This window comes from Carassius auratus, unplaced genomic scaffold, assembly GCF_003368295.1.
Source record: "Carassius auratus strain Wakin unplaced genomic scaffold, ASM336829v1 scaf_tig00014309, whole genome shotgun sequence".
NCBI classification, from domain to species: Eukaryota; Metazoa; Chordata; class Actinopteri; order Cypriniformes; family Cyprinidae; genus Carassius; species Carassius auratus.
Genome location: NW_020524489.1, coordinates 144,664 through 165,000, shown reverse-complemented (window position 1 = coordinate 165,000; position 20,337 = coordinate 144,664). Strand labels below are relative to the sequence as shown.

General features: G+C 46.4%; 1 pseudogene; it reads left to right on the top strand.

The window, feature by feature from the left end:
* The window catches only part of LOC113074352 (collagen alpha-1(XI) chain-like), a 25,375-nt pseudogene extending 5,318 nt beyond the window's left edge, over nucleotides 1-20,057 (top strand).
* Nucleotides 20,058-20,337: the final 280 nt, after the last annotated feature.

Below are 20,337 nucleotides of genomic sequence, written 5' to 3'. Positions count from 1 at the left end.
TGTATTTAGTTACTTTATTACTGCACATTAAGTGTAAGAAATATTCCTTCTCAGTGGACTCAAATGAAATAAGTTCATAGTACTAACATCGTAGGAATGCTAGTTTAAAAACTCGAACTGTTTGAAGCAGTGGGAGTGGAGTTAATTTCCATGGTAGAATCTACAGTAAAATACTGTTAAAAAATAAGAGTGGTAAATTAATGGTTAAGAGCTGTAAATTAACAGTACTTTACTGGCACCCCTGCTGCCAGAAAATTACTGTTATTTAACGGCAAAATTTTTTACAGTGTATGTACTTATTATAGTAATTACAATAACTAGGTACTATCCCTGAACCTACCCCTAAACCTAACCCTACCCCATGTATTTACCTTGTGTTACAGAACTTTCTTAGATAAATACACTGTAAGTACACTATAAGTACATGTTAGTACACCTACTGTAAAATAAAGTGCAACCGGAAACTCTCTGCAGTTCCACCATTGAAAAAAACCTCTATAGGCTCTTATACCAGTTTTACAAATCAGGGTGTCCTCAGAAGGAGGTTTTCTGAAATTTTATCAAGTTTAGTTCACTCTCGGGTACAAATTAATCTCCAAAGTTTGGTTGAGTTGATACACTTACTGTAAACAGAGACATCTAGAGATATCACAGAGATAAGTGAGAGTTGAACAGATGTTCACAGTGATGTCTGAGAGACTGTGTGTGTGTGTGTGTGTGTGTGTGTGTGTGTGTGTGTGTGTGTGTGTGTGTGTGTGTGTGTGTGTGTGTGTGTGTGTGTGTGTGTGTGTGTGTGTGTGTGTGTGTGTGTGTGTGTGTGTGTGTGTGTGTGTGTGTGTGTGTGTGTGTGTGTGTGTGTGTGTGTGTGTGTGTGTGTGTGTGTGTGTGTGTGTGTGTGTGTGTGTGTGTGTGTGTGTGTGTGTGTGTGTGTGTGTGTGTGTGTGTGTGTGTGTGTGTGTGTGTGTGTGTGTGTGTGTGTGTGTGTGTGTGTGTGTGTGTGTGTGTGTGTGTGTGTGTGTGTCTCAGACTCGGTGTTCCCCGAGGACTTCTCAGTGCTGGTGACGGTGCGAGCGCGGCGTGGAGCTCAGTGTTTTCTGCTGTCGGTGTATGACAGCGAGGGAGTACAGCAGCTGGGTCTGGAGCTCGGACGCTCGCCCGTCTTCCTCTACGAGGACCACAACGGCCAGCCGACCCCTGACCTCTACCCCATCTTCAAGAAGGTCAACCTCGCCGACGGCAAGTGAGTGACACACACTCCTCATTCAGCGTCTGCAGAAGCAGGGTAGTGTGTGCTTGTAGTAAAGTAAACTCTTCCCAACTCTACATAACTCTACACATGAACGTCCCAGCAAGACCTGAACTCTGCTCAGAAACCCAATCCGTGCAGTTCAGACAGGATGAAGAGAATAACTGATCCAAACACTCGTCATTTGACTTTCTCTTTACTGTTAAACACACAAGCAGAGTTTGTGAAGACAGTCTGTGGCAGTCTTTTCCTCTTCATGAGAGTTAATGAGGACTGAGGCTGGGAATGAAATAAAAGCTTCATAGAGGAGCTCAGTATGACTCTTCTGAAGTCAAACGATGCTTTGTGTGAGGAACAAACCATAACTCAGACGGTGAGAACCTCTCAAGTCGAGACACATTTATTTCTAGTGCTTTATTCAGGAAGATATGAGTGCTGTAAAGTGCATCAGTCAAACCAGTTCAGTTTCAGCTCTGCAGTAGTTCAGTTTTGATTCGGTTTGATGAACCTCACCAGCGAGAGTCGGTCAGTGTCTGATTCATGAACTGATTTGTTCGTGTGAGTCAGTCTGAATCAACTGGTTTCTGAGTTCATTGGAGCAGAAGGTCGTGACTGAATCACTTTGAGTCTGTTCCTCTCACAAATTATCGTGTGACTACAGAAGACTTGAAATATGGAGCACGAGTCACATTTTTGGCTGATTTAACCCTTGGAAGCTCATCAGTCAGCCTGCAGGTGTTCGCTGGATTCACTCTGATGTGTGCCGATGGATGACACTGTGACCTCTGACCCGACAGGTGGCACAGAGTGGCCTACAGCGTGGAAGGTCAGAAGGTCACGCTCTACCTGGACTGTCAGAAAGTGGCGACCCTTGACCTTCCCAGAGGCCCTGAGCCTAGGGTCAGCACGGACGGAGTGACGGTGTTCGGGACCAGACTCCTGGATGAAGAAGTGTTTGAGGTGAGTGTGTGTGTGTTGATGTGTGTGTGTGTGTGTGTGTGTATTAATGTGTGTGTGTGTTTCAGGGTGAGATCCAGCAGCTGTTAATCGCTCCAGACCCCAGAGCTGCTGCTGATTACTGCCACACCCACATTCCTGACTGTGACTCCGCCCTCACCTACAACAGCCTATCGCTGGACCCCGTGGAGGTAGCTCATTAACATGCAGTATTTGTGCACTGATAAAGGTCTCTGTCATGAATATTGATGTCTGTTCTTTGGCTCGGTGGTGAGGCCGGTGTTAAACATGTTGTCGAGGACTGCTGCCAGTGTTTCTGTCAGCTGCTGTGTGTCTGATTTACAGCTGCACAAACATCGCTCTCTTATCTTCTCCACAGAGGAGCTGATTTTACTGATAACTCGTAAACCTTCAAAGACAGACCCGCGGTGAGCGACGAGCTTGTTAGTCAGGGATTGATGCCATAACCCTGCATGATTTCAACACTGATTGAGAAATCTTCAGCAAACATACAGAAGATTGTTGTCCTTGTCCTCTTAGCTAAAGACATTAAGTTCACAGTCTTGTGTCTGTCGTTTCATCTGATGTTCCTGATCAGAGTTTGTAATGTTGTGATCCTCCTCGTGGCTGGTTGGTTTGGTTCATGGATTAACTCATTAATGATGACTGTTTTAAACGAATGGAAAAGAAGTGTGTCTGGTGTGTGTTGCAGGTCAAGAAGCCTCCGAGGAAGCCAATAGAAGAGGAGTTTGAAGATGACCTTTACAATGACCTCTACAGTGACCTGTCAGTGTCGCCTGCGGGAGACAACGCCACCGAGTACGAGGTGAGAGAAACTCTGCTGAAATCTAACTCAGTGTAATCTGCGTATTTACCACAATAATCAATTCATGACATATTAAAAGACTAATTAGTTTTACCCCAAATACTAATGTCTTGTCATTTTACATTTTAAACTTTATCACTATCCTATTTTGGCCTGTTGTCAGCATTTTTTTTTTTTTACTTATTTAAAATGTAATAAAATCAAGCATCTGTGATTTGTTCATTCTCTGTAACTTCTTATCTAATTCATTAAAAGTGCAAAGAAAAGATTTCTAAAGTTTTCACTGTCCACTGTAAATCTGTTTTGTAAATGAGAACAGATTTTGACACTCTACTAAAAGGTTGGGACGGAGACAAGATTAACACTGTGTCACAGCGACTTTTCTTTTAATGACAGTATTTGTTAGTGATGGAGGATAGTAACTGAGCTCTGCTGCACTCATGAACCATGAGAGATGTCTGCTCTTGTGTCTGTGTGTGATGAAAGTCTGGATGCTCCCTGTGCTCTTCAGGACTGAGGACTCATCTGAGCACAGCACACATGTTCAGTGTCTCTTAGTGTTGACTCTAGATGTACAGCTTTCTGTCGGAGTAACACAGACTCTGCAGCAGACTGTGTTTAGTGACAGCGGTGTTCTGATGTACTACTGAGCCCATGTGGCTATATTTAACACCGCAGCATCACGCTTTCTTATGCAATATCATCTGAGGGGTCAGAGGTCAAGCACATTCCACTGAGGTTTCCCGCCTTGTGCTACACGTACTGGGATTTCTCTGGACTCCCTCAATCTTTCACATTATTACATATGGTACTGGATGAACGACTGAAACTCTTTGTGCCTTTGCATTGACTAAAGTGATTTTTCTCTCGGGAAATGATTAGCCGTGATCCAGCTTTGCTTGTGAAGACACACAAACATGATATCTTGAGCTATTAGCGGTTCACCTGCTTACTGTCAGCCGGTTCAGAACTGTTTAATGTGGATATCCTGTAACCTTCCTGGAGTGTGTTGTGGCCGTCATAAACAACATTTGTTCTCATTTATAAAATACATTTACATTGGTCAGTGAAAACTTTGGAAATCCTTTATTTGTGCTTTTGTAAATTAAATAAAATTTAAAGAGAATGAACAAATCACAGATTCTTGATTTTATAAAATTTTATAAAATGTCCCAACTGCTCTGGAATAGTATTTAATTTTTTTTAAGTATGTTTATGGTTTTAATTTTAGTTGATTCTAGCTGACTGTAATAACATTTGTGTGTGTGTGTGTGTGTGTGTGTGTGTGTGTGTGCGCGTGTGTGTGTGTGTGTCAGCTAGTGGAGTACGAGGACACTGAGAACGAGACGGAGTATTTTAAGGAGTACACTGAGTATCAGGAGTATGAGGACTATGAGTATCGTCCTGCGGAGAGACAGGAGCAGTTCTTCAGCGCTCAGGTGTGTGTCAGGTGTGTGTCTCTGTCTGAGTGTCTCCTGCAGGTGTGTGTCATGTGTCTGTGGTCTTCTGGCAGGCTGTCGGTCCAGAGAAGGGTCAGAAGGGTGAGCCGGCGCTGCTGGGAGAGGGGACGCTGATCATGGGACCCCCGGGTCTGCCTGGTGCTGAGGTGACCTCTCATCACAGCTCTCTGTGTGATTGTGTGTGTGTCAGACACAGACGTGTGTTTCTGTTGTTTCACACAGGGGCCGCCAGGTGAACACGGCCCTATGGGACCCCCGGGGCCGATCGGAGATCCAGGAGACCCGGTGAGACACACACACACACACACACACACACACTCGTCGTGGTCATCAGGCTCAAGGCTGATATTACACACTCGTCTGTCTCCTCTCATTAGGGCCCCGAGGGCCGGCAGGGGCTTGCAGGGGCTGATGGGATTCCTGGACCTCCAGGGAACCTGCTGATGTTACCGGTGTGTGTCCGTACAGAGACACTGGTTTGATGTTTGCTGACCGTTCAGACGTTTGGGGTCAGAAAGAACTGTATAATGTTACAGTAGATTTCTATTTCTAATAAATGCTGTTCTTCTGAACTTTCTGTTCATCTGTGAATCCTGAAAAATAAATGATTAATTAATTCATTCATTTCTTTACTGCACTTTTGATCAAATGAATGCTGACTTGAGAAGAAAAGAGACTTGTATAAATCTAATTGACCCCACACTTTTGAACACTTGTGTATGATTATTGATTGCATTTCAATGAACACATGGAAGCCAATGACTGATGGTTAAATGAACCAGTACTGAATCTGTGTGTGTGTGTGTGTGTGTGTGTGTGTGTGTGTGTGTGTGTTAGTTCCAGTCCGGCGGGGACGCTCGTCACGGTCCTGTCATATCAGCTCAAGAAGCTCAAGCTCAAGCCATCCTGCAGCACACTAAGGTCAGACTCTACTCTCTCTGTCCTGAAGATGCTTTTAGGAGCATAACATCAGGATTTTACCACACATCCATTTCTGTGCATCACTCCAGTTCTGCTGTTTGTGTCTCAGCTCTCTCTGAAAGGACCGCCGGGACCCTTAGGACTCACGGGACGCCCAGGACCTCTGGTGAGTGTTTTCAGTCAGCACAACCTGATATTCCAACACTACAGTCAACAAGTCTTAGTATTTCACTGTGTGTGTGAGTGTGAGTGTGTGTGTGTAGTTTGGGGACATTTTTTGTAGCTAAAAGTGACATAAACCTGACAAAAGATTGTAAAACTGCAGAAGGTTTAGTGTTAAAGTTGTTAACTCCATCCAGCAGCAGACTGAGAGTTGAGTTTGATGTGTGTGTGTGTGTGTGTGTGTGTGTGTGTGTGTGTGTGTGTGTTTGTCAGGGATCTCCGGGCCCCGCGCGGTCTGAAGGGTGATCATGGGTTCCCAGGACCTCCGGTACGAGACCAGACGCTCACCTGATCAAATACACATACACCACCAGTCAGAAGTCTGCAAGAACTCAGATGCTTAATGAGAGAAGTCACCGAAGCAGCATTTACTTGATCAAAATTCAATCTGTGTTAAAGTGTAATGTATTTCTGTGATGCTCCGCTGTATTTTCAGCATCATTCCTCCAGTCTTCAGATTCACATGATCTTCAGAAATCTTCAGAAAATAATATGATGATTTACTGCTCAAGAAACATCTCTGATTATTATCGTGTGTCTTTAGGGTCCTCGTGGGCTGCCGGGGGCTCCGGGATTGAATGGTAAACCAGGAAAGAGGGTGAGTTTCATCTAAACACAGCAAACACCATCAGATACCTGTGTGAACACCTGAAACACACCTGTGTGTGTGTGTGTGTGTGTGTGTCCAGGGGCGCGGTGGGATCGACGGAGCCAGAGGTGAACCAGGAGAGACTGGAACTAAAGTAAGTTATACTGTCGGCTCTTGAACTGAGTCTGACGAATCAAACATCATGAACACGAGGATCTGACCAATCACACGCTGTCCCTCACACTGAGCCTCCATCAGCACAACAGCACATGTCAGAGATGAGCTGAATATAATCTCATGGGTCTGCTGTGTGTGTTGATTGATATCTCCTTCATGCAGTCGTAGAATGTTTCTCTGCTGAAGTCTTGTAAACACAAATGCAGATCTGCTGAGTGTGTGTGTGAGGTGATTTCTGTCTGTGTGTGTGTGCTGTTTTCAGGGTGACCGAGGGTTTGATGGGTTACCGGGTCTGCCTGGAAACAAGGGTCACCGGGTAACACACTCTCCATTAACACTCATTAACCTCAGTGTGAACCTCAGACCAGAAACATTCACCTGTGTGTGTGTGTGTGTGTGTGCAGGGAGATCAAGGGAAGAAGGGGCCGGTCGGTCCTCCAGGAGGTCCTGGAGAAAAGGTCCGTGAACATTTCTTCTCTATTCTTCAGTGACTTCTGTCAGTCTGTCTGTCTTTGCTCAGGTTCAGAGTGAATGTGTGTGTGTTTCCCAGGGTTCAGATGGTCAGCCGGGGCCCAGGGGTCAGCCAGGAGAGCCTGTATGTGTTCACTCGTACTGTGAAGTATTGCTCTTCATCGATCCTCTGACGTGTGTGTCAGGGACTGATGTGTGTTAACAGAGATTCCTCAGTGATGTGTGTGTGTGTGTGTGTGTGTGTTAGGGTCTAGCAGGGCTGACGGGTCAGAGGGGTCTTCCTGGTCCTCCAGGACAGCAGGTGAGTGGATAAACTCCTCATTCTGTGTGTTTGGGTCTCATTGTGTTCATATGATACGGCTGACTTCCTCAGACTACAGGTCACAATAAAGCGTCATATGGATCATGTGTGTGTGTGTGTGTGTGTGTGTGTTTGCCAGGGTATTCGTGGAGTTGATGGAGTTCAGGGTTCAAAAGGAAACATGGTGAGTACTGCTGATCTGAGATGAATAAAAGGGGTCATGAACTGAGAAACTAAAATTCCCTTGATCTTTTGACATATAAGAGGTCATGGTACTATAAAAACATCCTGTGATTTTCTGAACTCAAAACTTTGTAGTTAATCTTTAAAACAGCTTATACTGAAGGCAGTCTGCTTGTGGAATGTTCTACTCTATGATGTAATAGTGTGGATAAGCACCGCCTCTGCAGAAGATCATCAACGCCTGCTTCTACAGCACTGCCTGTTTAGCCCCGCCCACTGATTCTATATCCCTTTCTGTTTAGCCCCGCCCACTGATTCTACAGCACTCTCTGTTTAGCCCCGCCCACTGATTCTACATCCCTTTCTGTTTGGCCCCGCCCACTGATTCTACATCCCTTTCTGTTTGGCCCTGCCCACTGATTCTACATCCCTTTCTGTTTGGCCCCGCCCACTGATTCTACATCCCTTTCTGTTTGGCCCCGCCCACTGATTCTACATCCCTCTGTGTTTAGCCCCGCCCACTGATTCTACATCCCTCTGTGTTTAGCCCCGCCTACTGCTGTTTTAGCTCTGCAAACTAACTCACACATAATGTTTACAACAGAGGTGAACACAGAAACCAAACTATAAAGATGCTCTGAGAACAGCAAGACGCTTTTCAGTGCCGAGCTGTGGAAAAGTGTTTGCACCGCCATCCTTCTGAGCCCAGCGTTAAGAAAGAATAGATGAATTCTATTTTTAATGAAGATCCAGGCCACGTCAATAAGAACTCAGTCCTTCATTTTACTGCAGACTGGTTTATAAACAAGACACAATTTCTCAGGATTCTCAGAAAAATTGAAACTAAAAGGCGATGCTGTGCGACAGTATAGGATCTGACAGTCATGTCTCAACACACAAGTGAGAGTAACTGTTTATTACAGGATCACTATTGCTTTGTCTGTTAAACAGATTGTTTGATATATATTTAATATTTATGTGTTTTTGACCTAAATCACAGCAGCGTTCATCAGTGAGGAACGTACTCTGTCAATCATACACAACTGTTAGCCAATCACAGCAGTGTTTACTTCTGAGTCTACAGTCCTCCACATCTGTTCAAAACAGAGCCTTCTGATGAGGGGGTTAAAAACAGAACAGAAAATAGACTATTACTCATATGTTTAAAATTCCTGATAACATTATGAGTGGAACTCATAGAACAGTACCAAATAAAAAAAAACGAAGGCAGACCCTGGAGCCGCAGGTCATCATCACACACTCTTCTGGTCTTCACACAGGGTCCACCTGGAGAACCTGGAGCTCCAGGACAGCAGGGGAACCCAGGATTCCAGGTACACACACTCACAGAAATCTCTCACACACACACACACACTCCTGACACACTTTCTTCTGTTCTGCAGGGTTTTCCTGGACCTCAGGGAGGCAGTCGGGTTACCAGGAGAAAAGGTGCGCTCTCTCCATTACTAGAAATGATGAGCTAATACTGACTCCTGTGAGCAGGGTTTGGGGAAAATATGCTAGAAGAACCCTGTCCACACAGTTCCTGGTGTGAAAGACTTTAACAGGTGTCTTTCTCTGGCTCAGGGTCCTCAGGGGAAGAAGGGGATGAAGGGGTTACCTGGTGTCGACGGCCCACCGGTGAGTGTTGAACACATGTGTTGTTGATCTGTGCTGCCCCCTGCTGTTTCTCATGATGTCACTGCACACAGGGTCATCCAGGGCGAGAGGGGGTCACCCGGAGAGAAAGGCCTGCCGGTGAGATGCTCAATCGAGTGTGTGGTGTCAGCGTATTAGTGTCCTTGTGTTCACCTCACTGATTGCTATTGTGTGTGTGCTTCCGCTAGGGTACAGCAGGTGTTCAGGGGCCTGTGGGATATCCTGGACCCAGAGGAGTCAAAGTACTGATCGCTCTCTGTCACACTCTAGTGTGTGTGTGTGTGTGTGTGTGTGAGCGTGACTGTGTGTGTCTCTGTGTGTGTGTGTGTGTGTCTGTGTGTGTCTCTTCTGTCACACTCTAGTGTGTGTGTGTGTGTGTGTGTCTGTGTGTGTGTGTGTGTGTGTGTCTCTTCTGTCACACTCTAGTGTGTGTGTGTGTGTGTGTGTGTGTGTGTGTGTGTGTGTGTGTGTCTGTGTGTGTGTGTGTGTGTGTGTGTGTGAGCGTGAGTGTGTGTGTCTCTGTGTGTGTGTGTGTGTGTGTCTGTCTCTTCTGTCACACTCTAGTGTGTGTGTGTGTGTGTGTGAGCGTGACTGTGTGTGTCTCTGTGTGTGTGTGTCTGTGTGTGTCTCTGTGTGTGTGTGTCTGTGTGTGTCTCTTCTGTCACACTCTAGTGTGTGTGTGTGTGTGTGTCTGTGTGTGTGTGTGTGTGTGTGTGTCTCTTCTGTCACACTCTAGTGTGTGTGTGTGTGTGTCTGTGTGTGTGTGTGTGTCTGTGTGTATCGCTCTTCTGTCACACTCTAGTGTGTGTGTGTGTGTGTGTGTCTGTGTGTATCGCTCTTCTGTCACACTCTAGTGTGTGTGTGTCTGTGTGTGTGTGTGTGTCTGTGTGTATCGCTCTTCTGTCACACTCTAGTGTGTGTGTGTGTGTGTGTGTGTGTGTGTGTGTGTGTGTGTGTTTTATTGACTGTGTGTGTCTGTGTTTTAGGGTGCTGATGGGCTCAGAGGACTGAAGGGCAGTAAAGGAGAGAAGGTGAGATGTTCAGTCTAAACATCACCATATCTCCAGTGATCACCACATGTCCAGATATCACAACATCCTCAGACACCATTAGATCTTCAGATATCACATCTCCAGACATCATGAAACCCTAACATCAGTGCATCTGCAGATATCACCAGATAGCGTAACATGCCCAGACACCAGCACATCTTCTGATATCTCAAATATTGTGTGATCATCTCCTCAGCAAGGATCATCACAGATCTTCAGATATCACATCTCCAGACATTCTGAGACATCATCACATGTCCAGATGTGGTTAGTTTAGATTGTGTTTTTCAGGGGTTTCTGAAGCATGTGAACTGAGTTTGATTGGTTGTCATGTATGTGTGTGTTGTGTTCAGGGTGAAGATGGTTTCCCAGGAGCCAAAGGAGAAATGGGAGCTAAAGGAGACATTGTAATAACATGCAGACACACACACTAATGAAACACATACACACACTGACTAAAACATATAATTAACCCCATCTGTAACTGTCAGGGAGACCTGGGTGCTCCAGGGATGCGCGGTGAGGACGGTCCTGAGGGCCCCAAAGGACAGAGTGGTCCCTTGGGTGAACCTGGACCCGCAGGCATCGCTGGAGAAAAGGTGAAATAGTCTACTACAACATAATCAGTACAAACGATCAAATACCTTTTAGCACACACATCTTCTTCTTTCCTTCATCTTTTCTGATTGTATCCCTCCTGTCTTCTTAGGGAAAGCTGGGTGTCCCAGGTTTGCCGGGTTACCCAGGCCGTCAGGGCCTGAAGGTGAGAGGAGCACGAGCTGATGATGAATGGATGAATGTTTGAGTCGTACAGGAGAATAACGGCTGGTCTTGTGGTGGTCTCCCTCAGGGTGCTGATGGTTTTCCAGGTCCTGTCGGCGTTCCAGGAGAAAAGGGGAAGAAGGTCACTGCTTGGTTCCATCACTCAAAAGAGACAAACTGTCATAAATATAAGTATATACATGTGCACTCATGTGAGTATAATGTGTTTCGCAGGGTCCACCGGGTCCTGCAGGGGCCGCCGGTCAGAGGGGACCTAATGTGAGTGTCTCTGTCCACACTGATGATGGTCAGCGCCCCACATCAGTCACATCCAACATCATTAATGTGTGTGTGTGTGTGTGTTGTCAGGGGCTCGAGGAGCTAGGGGTGCAAAAGGACCCACTGGGAAATCAGGAGACAAGGTCAGAGGTCGTATCAGGCCTTCAGCACACACAGAAACAAACAATGAATGAGCTGAAGTGTCTGTATCACATCAGCAGTCATGAAGCCATTCATCACCATAATCTGTCTATTCTGGACAGCGTTCATATTGTTGAAATAACTGTAAAGGGCCAAACTGTCTTTGTTCTAGGGGTCTTCAGGACATGATGGCCCCCCAGGGTCCACAGGAGAGAGAGTAAGAGAATATCACACACATATAGAGAGATTCAAACATTATGTGACTAATCAAGTAATTTGATCATGTGATTCAATGTTGTTACTGCAGGGTCCACAAGGGCCTCAGGGACGTGTAGGTGAGGTGGGCCCCAAGGGACCCAATGTGAGTGACCCTCGCCTTTACCTCATGTAATAAAACAACACATGTCAGCGTACTGTGATGTAATCCCGAGCATGTTGGTGTGTGCAGGGGCCTGCTGGGAAGGACGGTCTGCCGGGTCATCCAGGCCAGCGGGGGGAGCCGGTGAGTCTGGGAACATCTACACACAGGCTTGTACAAACTACACAGTGGATGTGATTGCTGAATGAGTTAACCCTTTAATACTTAGTGTGAAGTAAATCTGTAATGCACTAGTATATTAATGAATACATACAATACATGTTAATACAAATATGTGTTTTTGGTTTTTATGTGCTTCCGTTAGCTTAGTATTGAGCCTGTGTGAGGTTGTGTTTGTGTAGTGTTTGATGGTCTGTTGTTCAGCTGCTGTTTGATTCCTGACAGGGTTTCCAAGGCAAGACGGGTCCTCCAGGACCAGCTGGGGTTGTTGGGCCGCAGGTGAGCTCATCGATTCGGGAATCAGTCTTATTGAATGAGTGGATCCAGTATCTTTGAAGCTTTTGAGCTCTTTTAGTCCAATAGAAAGGCCACAGCAGTTGTTCTGATTGTTGGTGAATTTGTTGCAGGGTAATACAGGAGAAACTGGACCGATGGGAGAGAGAGGACACCCGGGCACCGCAGGACCTGCTGGAGAGCAAGGTTTACCTGGAGTCGCTGGAAAGGAGGGTGCAAAGGTGGGAAAACCATCACGCTCTTTCCACCTGTAACTTCCTTCTTAATAAAAACCCTTACCCTAACTTATAATGTGTGTGTTTGGTCATCAGGGTGACCCTGGAGGTCCAGGTACTTCAGGAAAGAGCGGTCCAGCGGGTCTGAAAGGTTTCCGTGGAAGTCGTGGAGCACCGGGTGCCATGGTAGCTTATAGGATACTGTGTCCAGCTGATTTAGGATTGTTCTGTTAGCTGTTCTCTGTTGGGCTTCTGATTGACCTGTGCTCTCTTGTGTAGGGGCCAGTCGGATTAAAGGGAGGGGTGGGGCCGATCGGGCCCCCTGGACCTTCTGTACGTAATCTGTTCTAGTGTTCTCACAAAAGCACATCCAGTATATATATGATCTCATATTGTTTTATTTTCAGTCTTGAGTGAAACTTATCACCTAGAAAAGTGTTATATGTATGGGAAATTATATTAACATATTATGTCACAAATATATGTGTTTCTTCCCAGGGGCCCACAGGAGAACGGGGCCCCTCTGGACTGGCTGGTGCCATTGGTCAGCCTGGGCGACCTGGAACCATTGGTGGCCCTGGACCAATGGGAGAGAAGGGAGAGCCAGTAAGACACGCCCCCACATGTGAAGATCGAAATGAATGAGCAGTGAATGAAGAGTGTGTGTGTAACTGTGTTTGTGTGTTCAGGGAGATAAGGGTCTGATCGGACCCGCTGGACAGGATGGTGAGCAGGGGCCCGTGGGATTACCAGGAGCCGCTGGACCCCCAGGACCCCCAGGAGAGGATGGAGACAAGGTGATGAGGGCATGTGCTCATCTGTGACTAGTAATGATGATGTTTGTGAACTATAGAGGACTTTTTTGTCCTAAACAACAACTAAAAACAGCACAGAGCTCCCTGGCAACTTCCCAGAAAACAAAAGTGTTCAAATCCACTCAGAAACTACATATTAACTCCCTAGAAACACCCTGATAATAGAACTTCTCAAAAATGTATAATGAAAATGACACAGTGTATTTATTGGTTGAGAGTTGAATTCCTCTGTGTGTTTGTGTGTTAGGGAGAAACTGGCGCTCCAGGACAGAAAGGCAGCAAAGGAGACAAAGGAGAATCAGTGAGTGACGGAAATAAAAACACACATCACATTCACACGCCACAGTGTTACCAATGATTGAAACCTGCTCTCAGGGGCCTCCAGGACCAGTCGGCACTCAGGGGCCAGAGGGGCAGCCGGGAGCACCGGTGAGTGTTTGAGGAGCATCTTCACACTCTCGCTGGGTTCAGAGTGTGTGTGTTTTGATTGAGTGTGTGTGTGTCAGGGTGTGGACGGGGAGCCTGGTCCTCCAGGACAGCAGGGCATGTACGGACAGAAGGGAGACGAGGGCTCCAGAGGATTCAAGGGCTCCAGGGGCCCCGGGGGGCTACAGGTACCTGATCATCAACCATATCTCCTCAATCAATGAGAAATCATGAGCTGCAGAGGTCAGTGTGACAGAGGCCCGTCAAATAATGCAGATATGTGTGTGTGTGTGTGTGTGTGTGTGTGTGTGTTTAGGGGATGCCCGGTCCTCCCGGAGAGAAAGGAGAGAGCGGGAACTCTGGACTACTGGTGAGTTCATCCATTCATCTGTCATTCATGATCACGTTTATTGATCTCTCTGTAAATTCAATGTGCGTGGTGTGTGTTTGTGTGTTTTCAGGGTCCTCCTGGACAGTTTGGGCCTAGAGGAGCTCAGGGGCCCTCTGGTGGACAGGTGAACACACGCACCCCCATCATTTACTAAACTAGTTTCTACGAGTCACATTTATTTATTAAGCATTTTCTAAAACATGTTTGTGTTTCAGGGTCCTCCTGGCCGTCATGGAGTACGCGGTCAGCCTGGTGGAGTTGGTGAGAAGGTAAATCATCCAGATGTTCCTCTGGTGATCACATGATCGGATGACACACACATCTAGTATTATATCTGATTATGATTGACAGGGTGAAGATGGAGAGTCTGGTGATCCTGGACCTGTTGGTGTTCCTGGCAGCGCAGTGAGTCCATCTCCTCTTCTCTGATCTTCATTCCACTGCAACACTTTCTTTACTACCACAGCAACCCTTGACACCTCTTTCTGTGTGTGTGTGTGTGTGTGTGTGTTTTCAGGGCGAGAAAGGTGAGCAGGGTGAGAAAGGAGACACAGGACCACCTGGAGCTGCAGGTTCACCCGGAGCCAGAGGAACATCTGGAGAAGACGGAGCGAAGGGGAATGCGGTCAGTATATGTGTGTGTGTGTGTGTGTGTGATTATCTAGTGTGTTAGCTGACTCATCCTCTGTCTATCTCCCTCTACAGGGTCCTATTGGTTTTCCTGGAGATATGGGCGCTCCTGGAGAGCCAGGTGTTAACGTGAGTATCTTCACTGTCTATGACGCTTTAAGTGACGTGCTGATGGTGAAAGATCTCATCTGTTCTCTCAGGGCATCGATGGGACTCCGGGATCTAAAGGAGATAATGGTGATCCAGGCAAATCTGTGAGTCTCTCTTGTGTTTCTGACATTCATGTAAGCTGATGTTCTTCTGCGCGAGGCTCCAGGCTCTGGATCTGTGTTGGGCAGTGGTAGTGTATTTTGCATGTGTAGTTGAGACATCAGCAGTGTTGAGATGATGATCTCTCATCATGTCTCCACTCTCTCCTTCTCGTTACTCGGGTGATTAGGGCCCTCCAGGACCCTCCGGAGAACCAGGACCACCAGGAAGGCCAGGACGCAGGGTGAGTGTGTGTTTGTGAGGGATCAGATAAGGTACAACATGATTCATCTGTGTTTGTGTATGTGTGGAGCTTCTGTGTGCTTTTGTCTCTCCGGGTTTGTGTTTAGGGTCACTTGGGTGCTCCTGGAAAAGAGGGGCGGCCTGGGCTAAAAGGAGACAAGGTGAGTCATTCTGTAGATGATCTTTATTCATTTTCTGTCACACTGGATGAGTTATAATGTGACATGAGCGCAGCATCACAGGAGAGCGAAAGCTCGGTTCCAGCAAACTCATGAACGAGGTTTGAAAGGATGTCCTGGAGAACTAATCGCAGGTTGTCTCATTCACTCTGCTGCCTCTGGGTCTGTGTTCAGGGAGCTCCAGGATACGAAGGCATCATGGGAAAGACGGGGCCGGTGGGCGGTCAGGGGAACCCAGGGAAAGCAGGACTTCAGGGACTTCCAGGAATCCCTGGACCAGCGGTGAGCTCAGGTTCTTCTCTGCTCAAACCCATGTGACACATCTGAACAAGATTCCTTGACTAGCGAGTTTACATACAGCATCATCCATTAATATCCTTAATGTCGGAATGAAATGGAAATTCACCCTGTTTTCTAAATGCATATTTAAGGTCTTATAGTTACTTCATCCATGCATGAAATTTGAAACACTGTGCTCATCTGAATCAAACACTGACTGATGCCCCCTGCTGGCCTGGAGCTGAGGGCTCTTCTTAGATACAGTCTTATTCCTAAATGACGATGATTCTGTTATGCCTATTAAACCCTTGAGAGCAGCGCTCATCATGTAAACTTAACACCGTAACTACATGTCTACTAACTCTCAGAGTAGACTGTTAGATTAGGTCTAGGGTTAGTAGAATAAGTTCGTAGTCAGTGTGTTGTATGTTGTGGTCCCATCAAAATAAAGTGTTAGTTACTTTAATGACCTGCTAGTTGACGTGTAGTTACAAAGTTACTAACTGTTAGTAGCATGTCTAAAGGTTCTGCAAACCACCCCCACCCCCAGGGTCCGTTCTGCGATCCTTGTCTGTGAATGCTGATTTAATATAGATGAATGTCTTATTCTCTCTCTGTTGTAGGGGGAACAAGGGCTGAACGGACCCCCAGGTCAAACAGGACCCCCGGGGCCGATGGTGAGGCTCAGGAACACTCCTCATGCTCTGATCTGTGACATGACGTCAGACTGATGATTTCATTACATGTGTGCAGGGTCCCGCTGGACTGGCAGGACTGAAGGGAGATCCGGGCAAGAAAGGAGAGAAGGTACATCACCCCACACACACACACACACACACACGGAGTAAATGGTCATGATTTCATCATATCTGTGTGTGTGTCAGGGTCACGGCGGTCTGATTGGTTTGATTGGGCCACCGGGTGAGTTCGGAGAGAAAGGGGATCGAGGACTGCCGGGAAACCAGGGTCTGCAGGGAGCCAAAGGAGACGAGGTGAACACACACACTCATAGAGACAAGCGCACACACACACACACACATATGAAGAAGCTGATCTAATGTGTTTCTGCTGACAGGGACCAGTCGGACCTCCAGGACTCAGTGGACCACCAGGATTACCAGGACTGTCTGTGAGTCTGGACACACTTCAGATCCACCGTGGTCTTCTGCATGTGTTTGAGTCTGTTCTGGTCTCACAGCTTCTGTCTGTAACACTGTGTTTCAGGGATCCATGGGACAGAAGGGATCCAAAGGAAACCAGGTGAAACACACACTGATTATTTCTTCAATTCATACTGACCTGCTGAATGTTTGACTTGAGATGTGTCACCACGAACATGTTCCTCTATATGCATTCAAAAGATACTTTTGTCCATGTTGATAATAATGAAGTTTTAATAGCACAGCCATTATAAACCTGAGGGCTTAGTACCATGTGCTTGCTAGAGAGGACAGGAGTCAATGTGAACACAGATATTAGACACCAATCGTATCAGAGTGAATGTAAACAGCAGGACACACTTGTTCTGATCTGTGCATTAAGAGCCATCAGTCTGTGAGTTCATAAACAGCAGCAGACACTGAATAAGTCATGTGATCTGTGTGAATGATGTGGTTTATTTAGGGCCCTATTGGACCCAGAGGTGATCCTGGTCCTGCTGGACCCCCAGGACCCCCGGTGAGTCTCAGGCACCCATGAACTCATTCTCAGATGAAAGTAATGGCAGGAGAGGAATCACTTAAACATCTCCTCATCTCTGTCCAGGGTCTTCCTGCGGTGGGAATGGCGGCTCCTCCGGCGCTGGATGGCCGAGGGAAGAGGAGGAGGCATTCGGATGTGGATGGAGCGGCGGTGGAGGACGGACAGATGCAGGACGAGGAGGCACAGGGGGAGGAGAAGGACATGGAGGAGGTGTTTGCGTCTCTGGCCTCCATGAGGACGGATGTGGAGGGACTTCGGACTCCGCTGGGCACCTACCACAGTCCTGCCCGCACCTGTAAAGAGCTGTGGATGTGCCACCCCGAGTACCCCGACGGTACGACACAACACAACACACACTCAGACAAACACTGGAGCAATCATCATCATCATCATCCTGTGTATCTGAATCTGATCTCTGTGTGACCTTTGACCTCAGGAGTTTACTGGATTGACCCCAACCAGGGATGTCACAGAGATGCGTTTAAAGTGTTCTGCAACTTTACAGCAGAAGGAGAAACGTGTTTCCAGCCACACAGCAGCGTACAGACGGTGAGAGACTCACATCACACTGACTGCAGATATATATATGAATTCACTCTTTTACATTATTATCTATTATTTGTATGTTGTTCAGAAATGTGTTAATGATGTTTACTGTGCCCAGGTCAAGATGGCTTCATGGAGCAGAGAGAAACCAGGAACCTGGTTCAGTCAGTTTAAGAAGGGCTCACAGGTGTGTGTGTGTGTGTGTGTGTGTGTGTTATGTGTCTTTATCCTCTCATTCACACTCTGTCTGTCTGTGTTGTGTAGTTCTCTTATGTGGATGTGGATGGAAACCCTGTTCACATTGTGCAGCTGGGCTTCCTGAAGCTCTTGAGTGCCACGGCTCGTCAGAGCTTCACATACGTGTGTCAGAACTCGAACGGCTGGTTCGACAGCACCTCCCTCAGCTACAGACACGCGCTGCGCTTCAGAGGCAGCAACGGAGAGGAGCTGACGCAGCAGAACGCACATTACATCCAGCCCACACACGACGGCTGCCAGGTACACACTCACCTCACTCCATACCTCCAGCTCACAGGAACGAATCTGTGAATCCTGAATCAGTTCAGAGGAACGAATCTGTGAATCCTGAGTCAGTTCACAGGAGTGACTCTGTGAATCCTGAATCAGTTCAGAGGAACGAATCTGTGAATCCTGAGTCAGTTCACAGGAGTGACTCTGTGAATCCTGAATCAGTTTACAGGAGTGACTCTGTGAATCCTGAATCAGTTCAGAGGAACGAATCTGTGAATCCTGAATCAGTTCACAGGAACGAGTCTGTGAATCCTGAGTCAGTTTACAGGAGTGACTCTGTGAATCCTGAATCAGTTTACAGGAGTGACTCTGTGAATCCTGAGTCAGTTCAGAGGAACGAGTCTGTGAATCCTGAGTCAGTTTACAGGAGTGACTCTGTGAATCCTGAATCAGTTTACAGGAGTGACTCTGTGAATCCTGAATCAGTTCAGAGGAACGAATCTGTGAATCCTGAATCAGTTCACAGGAACGAGTCTGTGAATCCTGAATCAGTTCAGAGGAACGAATCTGTGAATCCTGAATCAGTTTACAGGAGTGACTCTGTGAATCCTGAATCAGTTCACAGGAACGAGTCTGTGAATCCTGAATCAGTTCAGAGGAACGAATCTGTGAATCCTGAGTCAGTTCACAAGAATGAATCTGTGAATCCTGAATCAGTTCAGAGGAACGAATCTGTGAATCCTGAGTCAGTTCACAAGAATGAATCTGTGAATCCTGAATCAGTTCAGAGGAACGAATCTGTGAATCCTGAATCAGTTCAGAGGAACGAATCTGTGAATCCTGAGTCAGTTCACAAGAATGAATCTGTGAATCCTGAATCAGTTCACAGGAACGAATCTGTGAGTCCTGAATCAGTTCACAGGAACGAATCTGTGAATCCTGAATCAGTTTACAGGAGTGACTCGGTGAATCCTGAATTAGTTCACATGAGTGACTCGGTGAATCCTGAATCAGTTCGCATGAGTGACTCGGTGAATCATGAATCAGTTCAGATGAATGACTCACTAATTCCTGAATCATTTCCTGTGAAGAGCTCAGTACATGCTGAATCAGTTCAGATAAATGACTCCAGAGGTCCTGAATCAGTTGAGAGGACTGGCTCCTGCTGTCATGTGTTGGTCACAGTGTCATGTGTTTCTGTGTGTGTGCAGTCGCGCTCGGGGCAGGACCGCACCGTTCTGGAGGTGGACTCTCCTCAGTCGGACACTCTGCCCCTCATGGATGTGGCAGTGATGGATTTCGGGAGCCCAAAACAGAAGTTTGGCTTCAGCGTGGGGAAGGTGTGCTTCAACGGCTAGTCAAGAAGAGACTCTGACAGTGTATATATTTATACATCAGTCCTTCAGGTGCTTGCGTTTGTCTGAGGACAGGAAGTGGTGCTTGAAGGGCGATCATGTGACATGATGACACACATCCAGACGCTCTTGTGTTCGGCTGTTTACAGAGATCAGACCTCACAGAGATTCAGTTATTTTGTATTATTGTTAAAAGATGTCAATGTATTTTTGTATTTGTTTGTATGAATGTTTCGTAATCTTGGTGCTACATGAGGCTGTATTTTAACTTGTTTACATGATGTAATGAGTCAAACTGGCAGTGGATTCTGGGTAAAGACATCGCTGCAGCTCCATCCAGCGGGTCGGGAGTCGTGCGGACATCAGGATGGGATCTAGATGTTTTTAGTGTTTAATATGGAGGGAGATTCTCTGACTGTGGTTTTGATAAGTGCTGTTTGAGAGGAGAGATTTATAAATAAAACTATTCCTTAATAAAACTGGTTTAGAACGCCTGATTTACACTGATTCACACACATTCAGGAAGTCTGATTCATCTGATACAAAGAGCAATGAAACATTCATTTAATGAAATGTGCTTTTTATGTGAGTTTCTCATGAAAACACATCCAGGTCAATAATAATTTTATTTAATTTTTATTTTATTTTCATGCTTGTGAAACACATTTACATCTCAAAAGCCTGATTATTCTCAGTGATAATTTTCAGATTGTTTAGGCTTTTTATTTTCTTTTTTATATTTTATTTTATAATACTTTA